The sequence below is a fragment of the Camelus dromedarius genome, chromosome 27 (assembly GCF_036321535.1).
Source record: "Camelus dromedarius isolate mCamDro1 chromosome 27, mCamDro1.pat, whole genome shotgun sequence".
NCBI classification, from domain to species: domain Eukaryota; kingdom Metazoa; phylum Chordata; class Mammalia; order Artiodactyla; family Camelidae; genus Camelus; species Camelus dromedarius.
In genome coordinates this window covers 5,782,274-5,789,003 of record NC_087462.1, presented here as the reverse complement: position 1 = coordinate 5,789,003, position 6,730 = coordinate 5,782,274, and positions in this window count along the sequence as shown.

The window sequence follows — 6,730 nt, the reverse complement described above, 5'->3', positions numbered from 1 at the left end:
CAAGTGATGCAGAGGGCAGGCGGTCTTCAAGGTGGGCAGGGCCAGACCTGAGAGCCACAAAAGCCACACTGCTTGCTTCAAAAACCCACAAGGAAAAACTTCTGATGTGGGAGGGGAGATCCCACAACAGGAACCTCCTTTGTGGGTTCAGGCCACTAAGTAAGGTTGTAGCCTGTTTCTCCAAGGCCACAAAGGAAACTGTTACTGATTCAGGGATGGGCTGACCTGACCTCAGCCTTGGGGGCTGAGCTGCAGGCGTCTCCTCCCTCCTCGGTCTCTCAGATTTGCTCCCATGAATGGACAGCAGACCTTGGGCTGCCCTCGGCGTGCAGCTTCTCCTCGTCCCCAGCTCAGAAGCAAAAATTGTTCTTTAAAAAAAAAGCTTTCTTGAGATATAATTCACATACCATACAGTGCCCCGTGTACAGTGTACAATTCAATGGCTTTTAAAAATCTAATCACAGACACATGCAAACCTCATCATGGTCAATTGTAAACTATTTTCATCACCTCAAAAACTCTTGTTCCCTTAGCTCTCACTCCCCTGTCCCCTGTCCCCATTCCCTGAGCAACCACTAACCTACTCTCCTGGGCATTCATAAGACAGGGATAAGATAACATGTGATCATATTCTTTTTTTTTTTTTAATGGAGGTACTAGGAATTGAACCTAGTACCTCTTGTACTGAGCAATACGACCCTCCCCCTTAACTATTTTTAAAGTGTATAGTTCAGTGGCATCAATTTCATTCACCATGTCATGCGACCACCACCACCGTCTAGCCCCCCAATTTTTCATCGCTCCAAGCAGACATTTTGCACTCATTAGGAAGAACTTCCCTGCCCTCAGGAGCCTGGTAACTTTTACTCTCTTTTCTGTCTCTGTAAGCTTGCCCATTCTAGGTGTTTCATATAAGTGAAATCCTATCACAGGCGTCTTGCATGATGAAAAATGGCCAGACTTCATTTTGTTTTTAAATACTTGGTGCCAGCAGTTACATCTGCCCACATCAAACACACAAAAGATGTCAGGAGATGCCTCTTAGGTCTTTGGATGTTAGACGTGCTCAGATGAAGAGCTCTGGGAGCCAGGCCCAGGAAGAGGAGTTTCCGTCTGAGGATGCAGATGGAAGGCTGGACTTCCAAAGGGGACACCTGTGGGTTCAAAGTCCCCTCTGCCTCATGGAAGCCTCCAGGCTTCCCAGCCCAAGGAATAAGGGGTTCAGACTGGAGTCCGCCAGTAACCGACCAAGTTGCTTTGTCAGGTAGTGAGATCCCCACCATCCAGTGTTCTCGGAGAGAAGCCAAGTCCAATGTTGCAATTGCTTCCCCCACTGTGCCTCTAGTGTCTTATCTGTAGAATGGTTGTAACAACCGCACCCACCTCCAAGGATGGGAGGGCAATGTTCAGACCAACTGCTGAGCATCTGGGCTGAAGTGAGGGCTCCAAGAAACATCTACACCAACTATCTCAGATCTTTTAAGAGAGAACCACAGAAAATGGGCTGCATGCAGCCTGCAAAGCAAATTCCTGTGCTGGGCGGGACTGTTTTCCATGACCCCTGAGATCCTGGCTAAGTTTCGGGTCAGAGCTGTTTTTTGTTTCCGCAGATCATCTCTCACTTGCATGGTCCAAGATGAGGTCGTAGTTTCCAGCATCCCCGCCAGGCTCGGCAAGGAGCATCGCTGAGAGGGCGGGAAGCCTTCCCAGGAATGCAGAGGTCCCTGCGGAAGAGGCTGCCCATCCTCTGGTCCTCTGGGTCACCTTGCACAAACAATCATAACATCCCTCCATTTTCTTGACAACAATTTATTCCGAGTGCCGAAGGATTACATGCTCACTGTAGACAATTTGTGAACATTTTCCAGAAAAGACTATGTGACGAAAAAAAATAGGTTGCCCCAAAGTCCACCAATGCCGGTATTTTTGTGGATTTCCTTCTGGTCTTTTTTTTTTTTTTTTTTTTCCCTACAGAACAGGTATCTGTTCTAACTTTTCAAAAGTTGGGATTGTTCTGAACAAATGACTTTGGAACCTGCTGCCTACCTCCTCTTAGCAGCACATCTGGATTTTCCTATCTGGGTTTTCTGACACCAGTGACTCTCCAAGGCCATCATGGAGTCTGTATTTTAAGATAAGAAAGATTTTGTATATTCAGGGATGGGGGGAAGGATGGATGGACAACAAAACTTCTATGTGGTGGTTAATACTGAGGCCCTGGGGGTCAGATTCTAGCTCCCACCACTTTCTGACTCTGTGAGGCTTTTCTTTTTAATAGTATTTTTTTGGGTTTTTTTTGGGGGGGTACTTAGGTTTATTTATTTATTTATTTATTTAATGGAGGTACTGGGGATTGAAACTGGGACCTCATGCACGCCCAGCATGCACTCTACCGCTGAGCTATACTCACCCTCTATGAGAGTGCTTTAATCTTTGTGCCTCAGTTTCTTCATCTGTAAAATGGGTATATATTATTCCACTTACTCTCACAACAATGCTGGGGCCCCCAGTGAGTCAACTGCAGAAAAGGGATTTTCATGTTCTTAAGAAACACACTGCACTGCCTCCCCAGCAAGTCATAAAAAAATCACACCTCTGGTACTATATTATTTATGTTAAATCACAAAACACGCACCCCACAGCAAAGTTGTCTGCTTTGCCGTGATTCATTACTTCCGGTATACATGTTTTATGACCCTTTCTGTATTTGTGTTCTATGTCCTTGTGAAAAAAAAGATTTAAAAATAAATTAAATGTCAAACAGTACAAACGAGTTTGGAGCAAAAAAATAGATGCCACTCTCAGGTTTTTGCTTTTGTTTTGTTTTTTGAACTGTTTTTTTAATTGAAGTACTGTTGATTTACAATGTTGTGTTAGTTTCTGGTGTACAACATAGTGATTCAGTTATACATTTATATGCATAACCTTTTTCATTATAGGTTATTATAAGATATTGACCATAGTTCCCTGTGCTGTACAGTAGGACCTTGTTTATCTACTTTATAGATCGTAGTTTGTATCTGCAAATTCCAAACTTCTAATTTACCCCTCCCTCCCCTGCTTTTGTATTTTTAATTGATAGAATTAATTTTTTCAAAGTTTTAGGCTTACAGGGGGAGGGAAATAGCTCAGTGGTAGAGTACATACCTAGCATACATGAGGTCCTGGGTTCAATCCCTAGTTCCTCCATTAAAAAAAAAAAAAATTGCCCAGAGTGATTAAAAAAAAAAAAGACAAAAGTTTAGAACATTGAATGGAAAGTTGGGTTCCCGCGTATCTCCTCCCTCCCAGCTCCTAGTTGGCTTTATTATTAACGTCTTGCATTGGTGTGGTACACTTGCAACAAGTGATGAACCAGTACTGATACATTACTATTAACTAAAGTCCATAGTTCACATTAGGGGCTCACTCTTGGTGGTGTACATTCTACAGGTCTCGGCAAATGCACAGTGTCCTAGATGGGCCAGTACAGTATCACAGGGGACAGTTTCACTGCCCTAAACATCCCCCATGCTTACCTCTATTCCTCCCTGCCCCCACCCCCAATCCCTGGTAACCACTGATGTTTTTACTCTCTGTATAGTTTTGCCTTTTCCAGGATGCATGGTACAGAGCCCTTTCAGACTGGCTTCATTCACTTAGCAATATGCATTTAACCTTTCTCTGTTAATACGCATTAAGTTTCCTCCTCAACCAATTCTCCTCCCCAGAAGTAACATCTGAATTAACATACAGCCTCTTTCTTTAACCAGCAGTCATCATCAGTCTCCTGTTGATGGGCATCTAGGTCGCTCGCCCTTCTCATGTTTATAAATGTTGACGGGACGAACATCTCCAGAGTCACAGTTTTGGGCTTCCTTAGGAGAAGTGGAATTCGGAAGGCGTCAATTTCAATACCTCCCGTCAACCTGCCCTCCGTTAAATGTAACAATTTACACCCTGCTTGACCTTCTATTTTAACTCCTCTTGGATGGATTTCCAGGGACTGATTTGGCCTGGAGTGCTTCCCAAACCTCCGGTAAAATGAGCGAGATGCGTTCTTGAGGGGACTTCTATAAGCTTTGTGGCTTGTTTCCTCTTCAATTAAGAAGAAAAGTTTTCCCCACCCACCGCCGTCTGAGGGAAGTGTCTGGGGAAGGTCTGACACAGGCAGAAGGAATGGTATGTACATCTAAGATGGGAACTGCAGCTCTAGAAATCTCCAGGAGGGGATATAATATATACATATATATATTTCCCCCCCCTCCACGAGAGCAGCGCCCCCTAGAGCTGTGCAAGGAGGCAGGTCCGGAATCGACACCATCAACTGCTGAATCACTCCAGGGCAACTTGTTAGTTCAAGGTCACAAATAAATCTTCCTCCATTTCAGACGAAATGCTGTGGATACGACAGCTAGGCTGATGCTCATGACTTAGCGTTCTTCGCAGAAGATACAAATACATCCCTTGGCCTGTAGAGGCTGGAGCAGGGTCCTGCAGGATCTCAGATTCTGATGATAGAAAGAAGTGGAGTGAGGAGGGAGGGATAAATTAGGAGTTTGGGATTAGCAGACACAAACTACTATATATCAAATAGATAAACAACAAGCTCCTACAACTACCTTCAGTATCTTGTAATAGCCTAAAATGAAAAAGAATATATATATAAATGTATAACTGAAACACTGTGCTGTACACAAGAAATCAACACATTGTAAATCAACTATACTTCAATTAAAAAAAATTTAAAAATGAAGTGAAGCGAATATGGCACGTCCCTGCCTAACTTTGCTGCCTGGCTGGTGAATGACCTTGAATCTCAGCATGCTGGCCTGACTGTGGGTCTGTCTCTTGGTGACTAGTTTGTTAGAGCCCAGAACACAGACAGGAGGATAAAACCCCTGGGGAGATGCATGCCGACAATGAGCAATAGTCTGGAAGGCTTGTCAGCAAATCTACTTGAGGAATTCGACCTATAACAGAAGTGAAATGTTGAGGAAAAGACACATTTGGTTCAAACCCTGGCTCTGTCATTTGTTCCCTGGATGAGCTTGGACAGGTAAGGCACCCCTTTTGGCCTCAGTTTTTATATCTCTAAAATGGACACAAAAATAGTTACACCCTCACAGTTGAATGTGCAGTAGCTTGACTGGGCAATGATATCTCATGTCGCAGGTTTACAATAATCATCAGAAGATGTGGAAATCTGCTCATTGCATTAATTTGCTCACTCAACAAGCACTTATTGAGCACCTAGGCACTGTTCTGGGCCCTGAGGACACAGCAGAGCCTTGTAAGCTTTGCTCCAAGTAAGGTGGGAGCCACGGGGGGAGGGGGCGGCGGAGGAGGGGGTGTGTGTTCTAAACAGAGGATGGCCTGAAATGACTCAGGTGCCCAAACCCGCCCTCTGGCGGCGGTCGAGGGGAACACACTGTGGGAAGGACGGCGGAAACTCAGACTTGGGAGGAGGCAGCGAGGACAGGGGCTGGACCTGGAAAGTGGTGGCAAGTGATCAGGTTCTGAATGATCTCAATGGTGGATGGTCCCTGCCTGCCATCTCCTCTCGAGGAAGGACAGTTCCAGCCGAGTGGCTGAGTATTTTGAATATAATCCAGAATCTTTCAGTGCTTCTTGATTTATTCCACTCTTTTCCAGAATCTAAGATTCTGATAGGCTGAGGGCGTAGAAATTCCAGATTTTTATGTAATGAAAAAGAGAATCTTGGAGAGCAGTGAGTATCCCCTACAGGACAGGGACCTGCCTCCCTGTCACCCCCTAGCCCACAGGCTCTCAGCACTCAGAGCAAGCATAAAGACTCAAAAATAAGTCAGAATGTAAAAAAAAGATGAAGCAAATGGATTTTAAAAACTATTAAGACAAACAAAAAAATCCCTAATGGTGGAAATGCTTTTCGTTTCCTTTTCAGTTGGCAGCAATGATTGTCACTATGATCCTTTACTATCTTGTCAAAAATTTCAGCCCGTGATGCTATAACCTGGTGACACCCATGCCTCCATCCCTGTGAAAGGCTGAGGTCCATGGCCTGGGAGCCCCAGAGCAAATGAATAATGTCAAGGAAGTGGACCAGCTACATCCTGAACAGGCACCTTTCTCTCCTGTGCTCCAGACTTTTCTGTTGGATGGTAGATTCTGATTTGGCACCTCCTCCTTCAATGATTGCTACTAAAATACCTTAAACCGTAAAATGTCCCCTTGTCAGGGTGGATCCAGGTTTTGTGGGGACTTAACACACAAATATATCAATGCTACTAATTTTACATGAACAATCGGCCAAGCGAACCTATCTCCTGAGCCACCTGTTGTTGCTGTTGATGGCAAGTACTCCAATTTAAGGACAGCTCATAGATAAACATGGGTTATTGAAATAAATACTGTGTGTATTTAAGACATATCGTTTTCTTGGAAATCGTATTTTTAAAAAAAAATCTCCTAAAATACAAGGAGACCAAGGCATGTGGAGAAATACACTAGAACTCTCAGTACACCCTAAGCCCTATAATTAAGGAAATACTGGAGTGGCTCTTCTGTTTTCTACAGTGGTATTTCAGTGTCCTCCTAATCGCTCTGTAGCGCCACTTCAAGAGGAGCTTTTCACTGTTTTCTAGAACCTTTGATCTGCTACAGATAAATTGCACTGGTTTTCTGCATGCTTTTTTTTTTTGCCACATGTCTTGCATTTGCAATTGGCCGGATGCCTGCACTATTCTGTCTTTTCGCATCAATTCAATAG